This window comes from Rana temporaria, chromosome 8 (assembly GCF_905171775.1).
Source record: "Rana temporaria chromosome 8, aRanTem1.1, whole genome shotgun sequence".
NCBI classification, from domain to species: Eukaryota; Metazoa; Chordata; class Amphibia; order Anura; family Ranidae; genus Rana; species Rana temporaria.
In genome coordinates, this window is record NC_053496.1 from 59474135 (window position 1) to 59493764 (window position 19630).

The window sequence follows — 19630 nt, forward strand, 5'->3', positions numbered from 1 at the left end:
AATTTGCAAATTTTTGCGCTACTGCAAGCTGATTCTTAAATGGTTTTATACATCAGTTATACTGTGTTTGGTATACAAGGCAATATTTCAAGATTCTAAACCCACCACACGCACACATAAAGATTTGTTTTCAATGATTTATTAACTTTGACAACTTTAGCTTATGTCATCTGTTGTGAAATAACTGCACTTGCAATAAACCAATAAATTAGATGACTTTCATGTCATGCAATCGATTGTTTCATATTATCCTTTCAAAACAGCAAACATTAAAGCTATGTAATGCCCCCTGCTGGTTTTACAAATGATTAACATCACACTCCCAAGAGAAGGCATTGTATTCAAAATGTTACTCTGTGGCCATAAGGTTCAGTTAGTATAGTGGTGTTGGTGAACTCACTGTGATGAAAGGGTACAGAAATCAGGGTCAACCCTGTCTTCAGCCACTAATGATTTCATGGAGACTCTGGGCCCATTCTAAAATGTATGGTGAGGCTGTTTTCCAATGCCCAGAAATGGCTACACATGCAAACATCAGACAATGAGGTTGATTTACTAAAGCAGAGCACCGTCAGTAGAAGCGCACAGCAAGGCGCAACACACATTTCCTTATTTATGACATGGCGGCACCGGTAACAGAGCTCAAATCCACCATTTACTATTGCGATCTCGGCGCATGGGAGAATGTAATCTGTGAGCCTCTATGGACATGGCGCATAGTTTTTCCAATTCAATATTAACATAAGATGGAAGTGACAATATTATGGGGGGATGAGAGGAAGTTTAGTAACAACTGCCCAAGTAACAGACATGCCCAAAAGATAACCTGCTGTGCCTGCAAGTATGTTTAGAACTGCGTGAGATTCATGTAAGCATTGTGCAAGCAGTTCACATTCGTTTTTTCATTGCGCACCTAAAATCTTAGTAAATGTTAAATAACGTACATGCAGTTGCATGCGTTGTAAGGGCGCACCTCTAATCTTGACAATTTTTTTTAACCACTTCCCGACGGCCGTACGACTTTGTACGGCCGCACCACTTAACCACTTCCCGACGGCCGTACGACTTTGTACGGCTCTAAATCTCTGAGTGGCCGTCTTTATACGGCCTCCGCTCCTCCTGGCCACTGGGGGGCGCGCGCCGCATCACTGAGATGCCGATGCGTGTGCCTGGCGGCCGCGATGTCCGCTAGACACACGCGATCGGCGGTTACAGAGACAAGGACATGGATCTGTGTGTGTAAACACACAGATCCATGTCCTGTCAGGGAGAGAGGAGACCGATCTGTGTCTCTTGTACATAGGGACACAGATCGGTCACCTCCCCCAGTCAGTCCCCCTCCACACACAGTTAGAACACTATGCAGGGTACACATTTAACCCCTTCCTCAACCCCTAGTGTTAACCCCTTCAATGCCAGTCACATTTATACAGTAATTAGTGCATATTTATAGCACTGATTGCAGTATAAATGTAAATGGCACCAAAAATGTGTCAAAAGTGTCCGATGTGTCCGCCATAATGTTGCAGTCCCAATAAAAATCACAGATCGCCGCCATTACTAGTAAAAAAAAAATAATAAAAAATAATAATTCTGTCCCCTATTTTGTAGGCGCTATAACTTTTGCGCAAACCAGTCACTTATTGCGATTTTTTTTTTACCAAACATGTAGAATACGTATCGGCCTAGACTGAAAAAAAATTGGGCTATTTATTATAGCAACAAGTAAAAAAAATATTTATTTTTTTTCAAAATTGTCGCTCCTTTTTTGTTTATAGCGCAAAAAATTAAAACTGCAGAGGTGATCAAATACCACCAAAAGAAAGCTCTATTTGTGGGAAAAAAAGGACGCCAATTTTGTTTTGGAGCCACGTCGCACGACCGCGCAATTGTCAGTTAAAGCGACGCAGTGCCGGAAGCTGAAATTTCATCTGGGCAGGAAGGGGGTATATGTGCCCAGTAAGCAAGTGGTTAAGCTGGTTCACCTTTTATTTTTGGGAGATTTGTACACAGGTCATATGAGCATTTTACGTTGCCAATATGTGACATGTACCTTGTTAAAATTATGTAAAAAGACTCTCGCTCCTCTAGCTCCTTTTTTAAGACCTAAAAGGGCATGAGCTCCCCCCTCTAATACATATGATTTCCTTTTTTGCTAGCTGTTGCTTTTACTGGGGAACTCCATACTGCACTACATTCTCCAATGCTTTTGGCTAGCTTTTGCTTTTAACCACTTAAGACCTGGACCAAAATGCTGCTAAAGGACCCGGCCAGGTTTTGCGATTCGGAACTGCGTCGCTTTAACAGACAATTGTGCAACGTGGCTCCCAAACAAAATTGGCGTCCTTTTTTTCCCACAAATAGAGCTTTCTTTTGGTGGTATTTGATCACCTCTGCGCCAATTTTGAAAAAAATTCAATATTTTTTACTTTTTGCTATAATAAATATCCCCCAAAAATATATAAAAAAACATTTTTTTTCCACAGTTTAGGCCGATACATATTCTTCTACCTATTTTTGGTAAAAAAAACATCGCAATAATTCTAATTTTCAAATTTCTAATTTTCAAATTTCTAATTTTCAAATTTCTAATTTTCAAATTTCTAATTTTCAAATTTCAAATATTCGAATTTTCGAATTTTTTTATTTTTCGAATTTTCATCTTCGAATATTTCAATTTTCGAATTTTTCATATTTTTCATAATTTCGAATATTCGAATTTGCAAATTTTAAATTTTTCGAATTTTTTAAATTTTCAAAATTTCGAAAAAAAACATTTCGAATCTTCGAATTTTAAAATTTCGAATATTCCAATTTCTCTAACTTTTTATTTTTCGATTTTTTTCATTTCGAATTTTTAAATTTCGAATTTACGAATTTTTGAAATTTAGAATTTTCGAATTTAGAATTTTCGAAAATGAAAATTTCGAAAATTGAACATTTCGAAAATTCGAATTTTAAAAATTCGAAAATTCGAAATTTAAAACATTTTTCATTTTCGAATTTCCAAATGTTCAATTTTCGAATTTGTCATTTTTGAATTTTCGATTTTTCGAAATTTTGAATATTCGAGTTTTCGAATTTTTTATTTTTCGATTTACGAAATTTTTGAAATTTCGAATTTTCGAATTTTTCATAATTTCGAATATTCGAATTTGCAAATGTTTAATTTTTCGAATTTTTTAAATTTTCAAAATTTCGAAAAAATTTTTTTAGAATCTTCGAATTTTAAAATTTCGAATATTCCAATTTCGAAAAAAAATGTATTTTTCAAATTTTCAAAATTTCGAATTTTTAAATTTCGAATTTACGAATTTTTGAAATTTAGAATTTTCGAATTTAGAATTTTCGAATTTAGAATTTTCGAAAATGAAAATTTCGAAAATTCGAATTTTAAAAATTCGAAAATTCGAAATTTAAAACATTTTTCATTTGAATTTTTCATTTTCGAATTTTTCATTTTCGAAATTTCTAATTTTCTAATTTTTAATTTTCAAAATTTTGAATTTCGAATTTTTTATTTTTCGAAATTTTTAATTTTCGAAATAATAATAATGGTCTAGCACAGGAGTCTTCAAACTACGGCCCTCCAGTTGTTCAGGAACTAAAATTCCCATCATGCCTAGTCATGTCTGTGAATGTCAGAGTTTTACAATGCCTCATGAGAAGTGTAGTTCCGCAACAGCTGGAGGGCCGTAGTTTGAAGATTCCTGCTCACTCTAGCATGTCTTGAAAAAAGGTGTGTTCTCATGTGCTTTGTATAATGCCCAAAAAATATTGTTTGGAAAATTCAAGTGGTCGTGGCACATCTCTGTACAACTCGATATTTAGGCAAAATAGGTAATAGGAAGATGCACTTGAACATTTAATTCAAATGACAGGAAAGCAAACAGGCTCTTGAACTAAATATAGTTTATTTAAGCTCTAACCGATTGCAGTGTATGGTCACCTTTAAAGATTAAGATCTGTAAATATTAATTTATTGGATTTAGAAACACTTTTCTGTTATTTGTAATGTATTGAAAGATTTAGGTAAAAAAATAATTTTCAAAGATATATTAGAAGTAATGAGAATGAGATTAGCATCTAAAGTGTTAATCAGGGTTCGACAAAAAAATCCGGGCGCAATTGCGACAAGACATAGCGACCTGGAGCCCGGGGAATCTTAGGCCTGCAGAAGGCCGCAAAGCCGCTGCCTCAATTACTGGCTGGCGCGGCGGGGAGGTGGGTGCGCATGGAGACACAGGATACCCCATCCTGTGTCTCCGTGCGCCCCCACCTTCGGGGCCCGCGCCGGCCAGTAATTGAGGCCGCGGTTTTGCGGCCTTCTGCAGGCCTAAGATTCCCCGGGCGCCTTATGTGATCTGGCACCATCTTGTGGTGGCCGTTGGCATGACAAGTAAAACTGCAATTCTAATGTGTTTTTCACTGTGTTTTCACTGCCATCTCCTTCCCCCAAACATTATATATATATTTTTATTCTAACACCCTAGAGAATAAAATGGCAGTTGTTGCAATACTTTCTGTCACACCGTATTTGCGCAGCGGTCTTACAAGCACACTTTTTGGGGGGGGGAAATACACTTTTTTTTAATTAAAAAATAAGACAACAGTAAAGTTAGCCCAATTTTTTATATTGTGAAAGATAATGTTACGCTGAGTAAATTGATACCCAACATGTCACGCTTTAAAATTGCGTCCGCTCGTGGAATGGCGACAAACTTTTACTCTTTAAAATCTCCATAGGCGACGTTTAATTTTTTTTACAGGCTGTATGTTTTGAGTTACAGAGGAGGTCTAGGGCTAGAATTATTGCTCTCGCTCTACCAATCGCGGCAATACCTCACATGTGTGGTTTGAATACGGTTTACATATGCGGGCGCTACTCACGTATGCGTTCGCTTCTGCGCGCGAGCTAGGCGGGACGGGGCGCGTTTTCTGGCTCCTAACTTTTTTAGCTGGCTCCTAGATTCCAAGCAAATTTGTCAAACCCTGGTGTTAATTAACTGAGAACAGCTACTAATTGCCTAACAAAACACACCCAATTAGATTAAATTAATTGCATTGGGTGTGCGCTATTATCAACAAGAAAACTGCAGTTACCCTAGCGCCAGTTGCAGTTTACATACTGTATGTGGGTATTTATTATCACTATTTGCGCTTCAACGTGCGTTGGTTTTCCGGCGCACCAATTAATGAATGAACTGGTGCAGCGCTTTCTCCTTAGTAAATGACCCTCAATGACTCAAGATACTCTTTTTGATCTCTGAGATGGATCTAGAGATCATGGCAAGAAGAACGAATTCAGGGGAACACCCTTGTTCGCTATACACATTTTATTATATGTAGTGAATATAGCCTGTCAATCCCACCAAATATGAAGGTATGAGCCCTTCTCTGCACATCGCCAGCAAAAATGTTAACTTAATCCAACAGGGTCACTTTAGGGGAAAATTACACTGTTGACTGTTTAGTAAGCCTATATTTGTTGTTATTCTTATTATTATCAGTATTGTTATTATATGAAGATCAGATCGCATCTTAAGGTCATGTTTAGCATGGATGAATTATTACTATACTACTAGTTTACAAAGTGTACAGGTACATAAAATCTGGCAAGACTACAGCATCTGCTATTAAATCAATTTAATCTGTTATTTTGTCAGATGGGTACATCGGCCCAGAAACCTGTATTGACATCAAAAACCCTAATGCCTTAATTAATTAAGCCAACAACACTAAAATCTCAATATCCTCCCACAGACAACTCCATGGATGCTGCTATGTTATTCTGTTTTAATTAATAACTTCCCAGGTAATTGGGCTCAAGAGCTTGATCCTCCTGCTGATCAGTTCCACTAGCAGATCTTTGATGTCTCACAGCTGTTACCATGTGACTTGAGAGTAGAAGGTAATACAGACAATTCATGAGAGGTTATCATAAGCACTGCTGGCATTCAGAAATGAAAGCTTACTTCCCACGGGAAAATTACTTTTTCATCCAATAATAAATTATCTTTCTCTATAAAGATTAATCCATTGCATCTGTGTTAAAAGTTAGTAGACTTGTTAATTAAAACCTGTATTCCATAACATATTTTTCCCACAGTAAAAGAAAAGAACCTGGCGATATGCGGTCTTGAGGTTAAATATTCTCTTCTATTTACAAATCTGAAGTACCATGTCATAGCATGGCTCTGGTAAAAAAAGGTAGCCACCAAAACAAGGATTGATCCGTAACTGGATCCCTGAGAAGAAAAAACTATAGTAAAACAATAAACAGTTATTTACAACTCAATACCTATGATCCTGTCTCCACAGCAGGAACTTCACTCCAAATAGGACTATCCAGCAACCATATACATTAAGCACAGAAAAGGAGAAGCCTCATAGTGTAGAATTATAAATAATCTTTAAAAAAAAAAGGAAAATGCACTTACATTTAAAAGAAGCAAACTTGCAATTAACAAAACCAAAAGCACGGTGTCATGAATATGCAACAAGTCTGTCTGCTTACCTGATCTCCATGTGTCCATTAGAGGCTGACCCTGCTCTGGTTTCCCTTTTTATCACTTCCTCTTCCTGTATGGCTCCACCCTAGTCCATCCCAGGAAGCCTATATTAACCGTTGCTCTACAGGTCTGCAGTGCTGTTCAACAGTGTTCCTATGCTTAGTTCCTGTCTGCAGTATAGTTGCTAGTTCCTGTTTGCAGATTGCTTCGTTCATCTTCCGTGTACCGTTTTGGCTTGTTCCCGACTTCCCTGTCTGCCTGTGCCCCTGACTATTTGCATGTCCCACGGTTATCCTTGTCTGCCTGTTGCCCTGACCTCGGCTTGCCCATCACCACTGTTTGTCCTGCTGACTGCTTCCCCTTTCTCCCTGCGGAGTGTGACTTGAGGAATCTCGGGGATGCGACCTGGACCCAGTTGCGGCCAAGACCATCCTTACCATCAAAGGCTCTGGTGAATACAAAACTGGGTCTTAGACTCTGCGCCCTGGGTGATCTTAGGTTCACGCTTTGTCTCTGCTAGCAGTAGTCGGCCATAGGATTCACCGCTCTGTGGTGCATCCGTGACCCCAACGGGGTGCACTTGTCACCTGGCTACGGGTGACCTGACAGTTTGAACAGCCATGAATCCGGCCGACATGCCGCTCCCCGCAGATGATCCATTACAGTGCATTGTTCGCAGACTCGAGACGCATGAAGCTAATCAGGATCAGGTGATGCGTTTCCTTCAGGATCTGGCTTCCCGCTTTGATCAGCTTCAGACCTCGCTGGGAACCCCGAATCTGCAACCCCAAGTACAACCAGCAGCTGCACCTGTTGCACCAGTCGCAGAGTCGCATTCACTGAAGTTATCACCTCCAATCCGCTTTTCTGGAGACTCCAAAGCCTGCAGGGGATTCCTTAGCCAATGCACTATTCATTTTGAGCTCCTGCCCCAGTACTTCTTGTCTGATCGGGCCAAGATAGCCTATATCATTTCTCTCCTCTCCGGGGAAGCCTTAGCCTGGGCTGCCCCTCTGTGGGAATTGAATGATCCAGTGGTTTCTAGCCTGCCTGTTTTCTTGAAACTTTTTCGGAATATCTTTGAAGAACCGGCTCGTGTCTCTTCAGCAGCCAGCGCCCTTTTACGTTTCCGCCAAGAATCCCGTTCAGTGGGACAATATTCTCTTCAGTTCCGTATCCACTCAGCTGAACTGAGCTGGAACAATGAGGCCTTAGTCGCAACCTTTTTGCATGGCCTATCTGATAGAGTGAAGGATGAACTAGCAGGAAGAACCATCCCCACTGATCTGGACGGAGTGATCTCCTTGTGTAATCAGATCGATATTCGCTTTCAGGAAAGGACCCTAGAAAAGCGATGCCAACATCCCTTGGCCCTTAGTCAGCCTGAGCTCCCCTCTCTTCGACCCGTGGAGCATCCCTTGCCAACTGAGGAACCCATGCAGCTGGGTCGGACCAGGCTATCCCCTGAGGAACGTGCCAGGCGCAGAACTCTAGGCCTGTGTCTATACTGTGGGGGCAAAAGTCATTTTCGTGACACTTGCCCTCTTCGCCCTGAGAAACGCTCGGGTTCAATACATCTGGAAGGTGGAGTATTGGATCCAGAAATATCTCCTTCACCTTCTCGTCTTTTTCTTCCTGTGTCCCTTAATTTTGGTGCTTCTTCTCATTCGGTCTCGGCATATCTGGATTCCGGAGCCGCTGGCAATTTCATAGACTGGGAAATCGCATCGTCCATGAGACTTACCCTTTTGCCCCTCACCACACCATTGGTGGTCTCGGCGATTGATGGCACTGTTCTCCCGGGGGGTCCTATTCGCTTCCAGACAGTCCCTGTTAAGATGTCAGTAGGCACACTTCACCAGGAGTGGATATCCTTCCTTGTTCTACCTAAAACCTCAGCTCCTATCGTTTTGGGTCTTCCTTGGTTAAGACTCCATTCTCCTCACATTGACTGGACTGCCGGACAGATCCTGGCTTGGGGTCCCTCCTGTTCCACGTCTTGCCTACCCAAGGTTGCCCCAAAAGAGAAACTTCCTGTTGCCACCATTCCAGAATCTTTTGCTCGTCCTACCACATGTAGTGGTGTCCGGAATGTGTCCTGCAATAGTCAGGCTGATGCACTTTCTAGCCAATGTAGCACTCTGGATGAGGAGCCCGTCTGTGAACCTGAGCCGATCATTCACTCCAGTTTACCGTTGACTGTCCCTAAAACGCACAGCCAGGCTAACTTGTCTGCGAGTTCTGCAGTCACTACGCCTTGTGATGCGATTCGGGTAATCACTACACCTGACTATGCTATTCAATCGGCCTCTGCATCAGCTATGCCAGGTCAGCCCATGCCCAGTGAGCCTCCTACCTTTTCTTGTTCAGGCCCTCCTGCAACCTGTCTAAGGGGCTCAATCCATCCTTTGGATAGATTGCCTCATTCGGCCAAATGGGGTTTTCTACCTTGTTTTCAGGGCTCTCTGCATTCTGCTGGTTTCCCTGCTATCCAGCTTGACTCCTGTGCCCTGTCACCTTCTAACCAACCTGACTTCAGGGTTCCTCTGACCTCTGCCCAGTCTGATGGTCCTGTGCTTAATCCCCAGTTCATCTTTAAGGGTCTGATTGATCCTCCTCGGATTCCTGTTGACCCTCTCATGCCCTTACTTATTCCTAAAAGGCCTTTGGTCCTCAATAAATTCTCTCCTCCTGTCCCTACTTCGGTTCTGGTCAATGAGGATACTCAAGTTCTGGATTCTCGTCTCTGCAGAGGCATTCTTCAGTACCTTGTGCTTTGGAGAGGATTTGGTCCTGAGGAGGCGTCTTGGATTTCTGCATCTGAGATCTTTGCGCCCCATTTGTCGAGGAGGTTTCTTCTGGGATTCCCCTTTAGCCCTGGCTCCAGGCTGGGGAGGGGGAGGGGCCTTAAGAGGGAGGGTACTGTCATGAATATGCAACAAGTCTGTCTGCTTACCTGATCTCCATGTGTCCATTAGAGGCTGACCCTGCTCTGGTTCCCCTTTTTATCACTTCCTCTTCCTGTATGGCTCCACCCTAGTCCATCCCAGGAAGCCTATATTAACCGTTGCTCTACAGGTCTGCAGTGCTGTTCAACAGTGTTCCTATGCTTAGTTCCTGTCTGCAGTATAGTTGCTAGTTCCTGTTTGCAGAGTGCTTCGTTCATCTTCCGTGTACCGTTTTGGCTTGTTCCCGACTTCCCTGTCTGCCTGTGCCCCTGACTATTTGCATGTCCCACGGTTATCCTTGTCTGCCTGTTGCCCTGATCTCGGCTTGCCCATCACCACTGTTTGTCCTGCTGACTGCTTCCCCTTTCTCCCTGCGGAGTGTGACTTGAGGAATCTCGGGGATGGGACCTGGACCCAGTTGCGGCCAAGACCATCCTTACCATCAAAGGCTCTGGTGAATACAAAACTGGGTCTTAGACTCCGCGCCCTGGGTGATCTTAGGTTCACGCTTCGTCTCTGCTAGCAGTAGTCGGCCATAGGATTCACCGCTCTGTGGTGCATCCCTGACCCCAACGGGGTGCACTTGTCACCTGGCTACGGGTGACCTGACACACGGCCTCTGGACCATCCAGCGCACTTGTGAATGATGACATCACACTCTAGCTCCACCCAACGTGTTTCTCTGTAACAGACGTCCTCTGGGATTTTAAGTGGTTATTGATTTTGTGCACTAATGTGTATTTTCTTTGATCAAATAGTTTTTATTAAGAGGTTTGTCCATTTTACAAAAAACAAACAAACATACATATAAGAAAAAAACAAAAAGAAAATGCCTAAAAATAGACAGCAGCATCATAAACCTGAGTCTGGCATACGATCCCTGTTAGCGCATATGAGTAATAACACAAAAGCAGTCGCTACAAAGACAAAGTACGGCTATTTCATAATGTGTATTTTCTTAATCATGGGTTGTGAGTTGTGTATATGTTTTAATTTAAAGGGATAGCGCACTTTATTTTTTAGAATCGTATTGGGTCCAGTATTCAGGATTAAGTTTCAGTCTTTCAGCTATAATCAAGTAAGCACAAGGTTATCCAACATCTATCCAACAGCACCTCAAGACCACATCAGCATAATGAAGGCATTATTCTGAAGTAGAATCTGGGAGCGTAAACCTACCAGAATGGCAGCAATTCTGAACCTAAAGGGTAACTCCACTTGAGAAAAAAAGCATACCCCTTTGGGTGATCTATGCATATTGCAAGAATTTTTTTTAAACTTTGAAGCAGATTTCTACCTTTTGTTGCTTTGAAGAAACGCTGTTTGTTTCACCAGACTCATTGCATACTGATTCTGAATGGGAGCGACTGGTTCATTATAATTAGCTGGTACATTTTCTCATGAGGAAAGCTGCAATGTCTGCATCCCTTTATTTAACCCCTGGGAAGTATTTCACCAAAACTTAAAATTGTACTATAGGGGGTTCCTAAACTTGTTTCTTAGTGCAGACTTCTGGGAAAATCAGTGAGCCAATCACACAAGCAGGAAATTAAATTTCTGTATACCAACTGTGTACAGAACACTTCCAGGCTGCAATATTACATTGTATTTTACAGAAAAGTACAGTGCTCCAGATTGAAAGGAAAGGAAATTTTTAATAAAATGTCTTTACAACATGGCTTGTGTAACAATTATATATTCTATATTAATTTGTATTACCTTCTATTATGCACCTAAAGATCTACTGCTAAGACAGAAGTACATTTCCAGGCAGCAAATAAAGCATAAAGCACGTCTCAGGCTGGCCATTTTTTAGGTAATCTGACCACTGGGTCAATAAATATTCTATAACCCAACAAGATAGTATAACTTCAGATACAATAAAGAAATCTTGTATCTGGATTGTAATTTTTGAAGTTCAAGAGGACTGCTAGCATTGAACATGCATGTTAAAGCGTAACTAAAGGCAAATGTTTTTTGTTTTGTTTTGTTTTGGATAGAGTGTAGAGAGATTAGAACCCCTGTCAATTTTTTTTTTTATTTATGTCTGTGTCACGGAAAAGGGAGATAAACCCTTTCTATTTGTCCTCGTTTACCATTATCATTGAAAGTAAAAGAAAATCCGAAATTTTGGGTTTCCCCCAGAAAAGTAATATAGACAAAATCTTCCAATGGGGACGCTAGTTCTGGGGACTTGGGTGTCTCTAAGAAATTACCTTAATTTGCCAAGATTTCCTGACACTTCCTGTTTGGCAATGGTGCAGGAAGTGAAATCTCCACAATGGGACACAGGTGGTGAAAAAATCTGAGTTATAACCCTCCCTAAATCTATCCAAATGTAAAAAAAAAAAGTTTTGCCCATAGTTCTACTTTAATACAATTAGCTAAATTGTTGCATTGACAGACCTTGTAATTCTCGAGCCTCTTAAAAATGTAAGGAAAAATAAACTATTATTTTTCCAAAGACAGCAGCAGTCATGAAGATTTGTGCCTCACAGCTGTGGGCCACAAGTGAAACAATGCCACATGTAGGGCAGGGTAAAGTCGCCCATGTATCAATTGGAAATGTTTCACTTAAAGAAGCCTTTTCTTTACGTTATGTTTAGCCCATTTCTTTCCCATAGCAGAGATGACTTCTTATTCCACAGGATATTAAGGAGGAAGTCAATTTCTGAAAAAACAAAACCCTGCAAGAAAAAGGCATAATGAGCTAGTATGCATAGCATACTAGCTCATTATGTATTACTTAACTGAGATCGAAGCCCCCGCACCGATGCTCGTTCCTCTCCTCCATCGCCGCCATCTTTCCCCGAGTGTTTTTCTGGTATTGCGGCTCTGGCGCTGTGACTGGCCAGAGCTGCGATGCGTCACTCCTGTGCATGCGCGCGGGTACCGCCACTAACGGCATGATCGCCGTTAGTAACGGCACGCTCCGTGCGCCTGAGCGTTGTTGTCTATGTAGGTTGTCCGTGTAGGTTTAGGAGATATTTCTTGATATTTCTACAGGTAAGCCTTTATCTAGGCTTACCTGTAGGTCTAAGTGGTCTGTATGGGTTTACAACCACTTTAATACGTTTTTGTAGACACAACTAGCTAGATCCACGTAGGGTGTCCTAACTTTGCGGCGGCGTAGCTTAGCGTGTTTACGCTACGCCGCCTTAAGTCAGAGAGGCAAGTACATGATTCTCAAAGTACTTGCCTCCTAACTTACGGCGGCGTAGCGTAAATCGGGCAGGCGTAAAGGCGCCTAATTCAAATTTAGCTGAGGGGGCGTGTTTTATGTTAATGGGGCTTGACCTTACGCTTTTGACGTTTCTCTAAACTGAGCATGCGCCGGGCGCCTACATTTCCCAGTGTGCATTGCGGCTAAGTATGCCGCATGGGCCTATTGATTTAGACGTGAACGTAATCAACGTAAATCCCTATGCACGGACGACTTACACAAACAACGTAAAAATTTCGCATTTCGGCGCGGGAACGGCAGCCATACTTAACATTACTATTTCATCTATTTGATGGAATAACTTTAGGCCTGTAAACGGCGTAAATGTACTGCGGCGGCCGGGCGTACGTTCGTGAATAGGCGTATCTACTATCTACTGATTTACATATTCTACACCGACCACAATGGAAGCGCGACCTAGTGGCCAGCCTCAATATTGCAACCTAAGATAGGACGGCGCAAGCCGTCGTATCTTAGATATGTTTAAGCGTATCTCTGTTTGAGAATACACTTAAACATAGATCGGCGCAGATTCGGAGTTAGGTCGGCGTATCTACTGATACGCCGACCTAACTCTACCTGAATCGAGCTAAACTTCTTGTCTGTATTCATATGGGAAGGTGACGTGACCTGTCCCCCTCAAATAAACACAAAAAACAAAATGGCTTTGCATTTCATATTAATGATGAATGCTTCTTGTAACGTTGGTATTCTCATTTAGTCGCTATCTCACTCACTAGCAGATTTCAAAGCATACCTAAATTCAACATCTTATATCTTTTTCTCACCTTATCCTTTCTCCTTTTTAGCTGTATCACACTACTCCTAACTTTACTTCAAGCCAAAAAAATACTTATCTTCTCACAGTTCTATCACAAGTTCACTAGTTTCATCCAATTAGTACACTCCCTACAGAATAGATCAGCACTTCTAAACCTTTTTTGAGTCATGGTATTCATTAAAAGTATGCAAAATCTCCAGCCGCCCCATTCTAAAATTTAAAAAAGCATAAATATTACTTATCAATGGGAAATCTGAGCCTGGGATGATGCGGACAACTGCTTTGATGAAATTAAGGCCTTGTACACACGGTCGGACTGTCCGATGAAAACGGTCCGCCGGACCGTTTTCATCGGACATGTCCGCTGGGATCATTTGGTCTGATGGCTGTACACATCATCAGACCAAATTCCCCGCAGACAGGATACGCGGTGACGTGGCCGCGACGATGACGCGGCGACGTGCGCGACCCTGGAAGGTCAATGCGAATCACTTCGACGCATGCGGGGGATTTCGGCCCAGCGGACATGTCCGATGAGTCGTACAGACCATCGGACAAGTCCGACGGACAGGCTTCCAGCGGACATGTTTCTTAGCATGCTAAGAAACATTTGTCCGCTGGAAACTTGTCCGCTAGGCCGGGAATCCGGTCCGGTCAGCCGTACACACGACCGAACATGTCCGTGTATGAGGCCTAAAACTCCACAACACAAGCCCCCCTTCACATCAAAGGTCCTCCTATGCCATCAGAACAGCTCCTTCACATCAGAGTGCCCTCTTCATATAAGAGCCTCACTTTCACTTTGGAGGTCTCCTCATCATGTTGGATTCCTTTCAATATATGCAAGCCCCTCATTACATAACCATGACATAGTACCTTCAGCACATCAGATTCACCCCATCACAGAGTCCTATCATCACATCAGATCCACTCCACCCATCCATTACAGGGTCACATGGTCCCTTCTTCACATCTTTTTGCTTCAGCATGCTTGGGATGGTCCGCCATGCTGCCTAGAGTGCCATTGGTATAAATATCCTGGCCATAGAGCTGTATTGCTTGTTATGGTACTGGCAGCAGACCTGCCTGCACCATGGTACATTATGACAGTGATCTAGGGCAAACTGGGTCCTGTGCTCGCGACATCCATTAATTCAAGCCTCACCCTGGTCAGGGCCATCTTTAAGGCAGGGCAAAAGGGGCAGCTGCCATGGGCCTTGTCATTGTTGTGGGGCCCAAAGAAGCTGCCTCATACTTGCCAACTATCCCAGTTTAAATGCCCTTGTCCCTTGAAGATTTAGTCCTTTGCTGTGTCCTGAAATCTCAGTGTGAAGTGCTGCTACTAATGCTGCCCAGCTCTGCCCTCTTGTTGTGTACAGATGACTCACCTGCAGACCCTGTGTTTACATGTAAATAACCGTCATTCATATGTAAATAACGGGAGCATTCATAAGTACATAGCAGCGGCATTCATATGTATATCATGCCCCTCTGCAGTGAAGAGATGATGTGCTGTAACCTCTAGCAACCAATCAGTGTGCAGTATTACTGTACAGTAATCTCTAGCAACCAATCAACAAGAAGAAATCATGTGCTGTAACCTCTAGCAACCAGTCAGTAAGTGGTAATGATATGCTGTAACCTCTGGCAACCAATCACAATCACTGCCTGATCTGATACTGTACAGTAAACTGATTTTAAGTCTAGCTGATATTTATTGTATGTCTCAAGCCTCATACAAATGATCGGACTTCCATCTGACTTTTCTGTGGATTTTTGTCCGAAGGGCGTTGGCCGTGAACTTGGTATGCCAACAAACACGAATGTAGTGACGTATTTGACGTACTATGTGTTTTTTCAGCTCTTTACCGCCACCCTTTGGGCAACTTCTGCTATTGTTGTCTGATCTTTAGCATTGGTTCTGAGCATGCATGTTTGTCCTTTGGACTTTATTACACACGATCGGATTAGCCAACGTAGGACATTTGTTGCCGGAAAGTTTGTCCGTTCTCACAGCGAACATTTGTCCGATGAAAAAACAGGTCCGTCTGAGGTTTGTTGTCAAAAAGTCTGATCGTGTGTACGGGCCATTAGAGCAGGTGGAGAGCATAATTGCATGGGGGGCCCCAAGAAAAATTTTGCCCAGGGTCCAATCAACATTAAAGACGGCCCTGACCTCCGTGGAGAAACACTACAGATAGCCAGAGTTCAGGCTATCCAAAAGATACCTCAACTAGCCTTGTTGTGCACAGTAACAGCACTTAAATACATTAAGGGGAATTTAAAACTGGAACAGTCAGAATCAGGAGTAGCTGTTCATGGCAACCAATGAGCTTCTATCCTTTTTTTTCTATATTTTTTCTTTCTTATCTATCTTTTTCAAAGCCATTAGTAAAATTAAAAGCAAAACTTATTTTTTTCTCATTTTGGATAGAGTAGGGAGGGTTATAACCCCTGTCAATTTTTTTTTTTTTGCAATCTATGTCCCATTGGGGAGATTTCCATTCACTTCTTGTCCCACTAACCAAATAAGTGACAAGAAATCTCTCCAAAGTGAGGGAATCCTGGGGTGTCTACCGGGTCATCAGAACTAGTATGCACATTAGAAGATTTTCTTTCTATTTCTGTTCTGGTGACAATTAAAAATGTGGGTTTTTCTTTCACTTTTAAGTTAGGTGATAACAGTAAACAGGACAAATAGAGAGGGTGAGTCTCCCTAACAGGGGACACAGCAATAAAAACCTGGCAGGTGCTCTAATCTATCTAAAACCCCAAAAAAGGCTTAGCTTTAGTCATACTTTACCTGAACAAGCTGGAGATAGAAGCGGATTGGTTTCTATGCAGAACTTCTCCAGTTTTGCCATTGGGCTAAGTTTATATATTATTAAGCAGGATTTATAAAGCACTAAAAGTTTGTGCAGAGCTTTACAAAATAAAGGGAGACACGGTACCATTATAATTGAAAACAAGTGGGATAGAGGGGCCCTGCTCATAGCTCCCAACTGTCCCTGATTTCGAGGGGCTGTCCCTAATTTGATGAAGTCCTCAATTATCCCTCATTTTGGTCTGATCTATATAGCTGTATATAATATGCACTTTTTATATTTCAAAAAGTGTTTCCAGTGCTAAACCATCCAATTTCTAAACTGCTGCATTTGTACATTTCAAAAGCCAATATAAAGGAATAGTAGGGGTAAAAAAAATTGTATCCCTCGTTTACATCGCAAAACGTTGGCCGCTATACCTGTTCATGACAGCTTACAATCTAAAGGGAAGAGTGAGTGATACAAACGGTAATATTAATTTATATTTTTATATCTTAAACAGATAAAGGTGTACATGCAGGCACACGCAGCACTTCATTTATACAACAGTCCACTAACTTACACATCACTGGGGAACTTTCAGTTAACCCTCTCACAAATGGGTTCTAGTTAATTATTATCACTGATTTATTTATAGTTGCAGAACAAGTATAAAAACTAGAAAAATGGACAGAAGCAGGCTTTTATTTATACACAATACCTATTCTTAGGCCCCGTACACACGATAGAATCCATCCGCTGAAAAATCCCAGCAAACTGGTTTTCAGCGGATAGATCCTATGGTGTGTACACTCCAGCGGATCTGTTTCCGCGGATATTTCTCCCCTGGGATGGATTCCAGCAGATCGAATATTTGCTGACATGCCAAACAAATCCATCTGCTGGAATCCATCCCAACGGATGGATCCGCTGGTCTGTATAGACTCACCGGATCCATCCGTCCGAAGGGATCCCCCGCATGCGTCGCAATGATTTGACGCATGCGTGGAATTCCTTATATGACAGCGTCGCGCACGTCGCCGCGTCATAATCGCGGCGACCGCACGACACGTCATCGCCAGAGGATTTCGGCGCGGATTTCAATGCGATGGTGAGTACACTCCATCGCATTAAAATCTGCTGAAATCCTCGAGAGGATTTATCCGCGGAAACGGTCCGCTGGACCGTATCCGCGGATAAATCCTCCCGTGTGTATGGGGCCTAAGTCCTTTATTTACCTGCAGCCATCTGACTTTTACATTCAGTACAACTACTAACCACAAGAGGGAGCTAGGCACACATTAGAATCTTCATCTTGTTTGTATGCTACACTAAATTGTTTTTTGGATAGAGGAGAACCCTTTTCAGGTTATATTGTCTGCGTTTCTATTGGGAAGACTTCCTCAAACATGCTTTTCTGGTGACATCTGGGACAGGAACGGAGGTTACATTAAAACAGACATTGATACATATAATATACAATATAATATACAAGTGAAGTAAAATAAACATGAATTAGACCCTCCACTGGGTTTATTTTTTTGGATCTGTGACTCCCTAACAGGGAGCAGCGCCCATCTGTAATAAAGGTCTGACAGCTAAAGAAAAACAAACAAACAAAAAAACCTTTGGACATACTTCTGCTTTAAAGATAAATGCATATGAGAAAAGCTGGAAGTGCTTTGATCTCAGCTTATACAGGGTGCACCAAAATATTACAGAATGTGAATCAAATCACCAGTGTGGGTCTGCTACTGGTATCTACTGTATCATGCAACACATTGTGTATGTTTTGATTATTACAACCCGCTAACCCTAAATACAAACCACATCTTATTAATTTGGACATATGGAGATATCTGCAAACAAAATGAACCAAACCCTTTATGAATATTGTAAACAATATGATGTACTTTCCTTTGTTCCTTGCTATACGTGCAATAATTCACCTTTAGATGAACTGTACATTTTAAATGGTAGATAAAGATTAGAAAATGTACAATGAGAAGACAACAGAGTGACCACAGCAGTCTAGTTTGATAACCACATAATATTAGTGTGATCAGACCACAGTATTTTATAAAGAATTTGCAGAGCCTGTGAAACTGTATGCATATTCATATTCTCTCCAGGTCAAATTATATTCATTCATAAAAAGAGCGGTTTGGGAAAAATCCACATTATTGCCACTAGATGGAGCTGAAAATCATAGTGATTATTAACTGTTTCACTGCCAAAACACCTTTTTTTTGGGGGGGGGGGTTGCACAAGTATTGCAAAAATCCCTTTAGGCCTGATAATGACCCCATAATATTATATATTTTCTGAAAGAAGAGACCATAAAGAATAAAATAGTGGAAGTTGCAGATGTTTATGTCACATGATATTAACACAACAGTTTATCAGTTTTACATTTAGGAGGGACAAGCAGAGCCCTTGCCCTCTCCACCTGTCAAACGTATCACCACTACTTTACTCCCAGGCCTCGTACACACGACCGGACATGTCCGCTGAAACTGGTCCGCGGACCAGTTTCCGCGGACATGTCTGACCGTGTGTAGGGCCTACCGGACATTTTTCCAGCCTAGCGGACAGGTTTCCAGCGGACAAAAGTTTATTAGCATGGTTTCACTTCCTCCTTAGTGGCTGCGGCCCCACACATAATTTCCGGCTTTGTCATCAATCCCAGGAAGCAATAGGCAAACCCGACCTACAAGCTATTATACTGCTTGCGCTGCACTGCGCATTCGCGATATCAGGAGGTGCATGCTGTGTAGCCAGCATACATGGAACCCAGGCAGTAATACACTGCTGCAGATGCTCACACAGGAGATGGCCATGGCATGCTAGGACTTCCTAAAGTAAGAAAACAACGCTGCACATATACAAAACGGCCCTTAGTTGACAACATACCTTTAGTAGACTACACCAAGCATCAGTATTATAGAGGTATTTTTATCTAAAAAGTTACATTTCATCCAGAACACCGCTTTAATGGCTCAAAAAAAGCGGTGCTTTACTTAAAAACGTATAAACATTATTATAATTTTTTATGCAATTATAATAAAGTTGATATGTTTTTAAGTAAAGCACCGCTTTTTTTGAGCCATTAAAGTCCCACCTGATGGGGTAATATGTTTGCATTTTGTAACATTAGAAAATGTAAAGATAATGAGACACTATTTAGCTTAAAATCAGTGCAAGGTTTTTGCATTATGTCACACATATAGGGATATTGGCTAGTATAACAGCAAACTTCTGATTTTGCTAATACAGTATTGGTTTATGTCCAATGACAGTGATTGACAGAAAACTTTTAGGCTTGGTATATTCACACAAAATGAACACAGGCGGTATGGTAT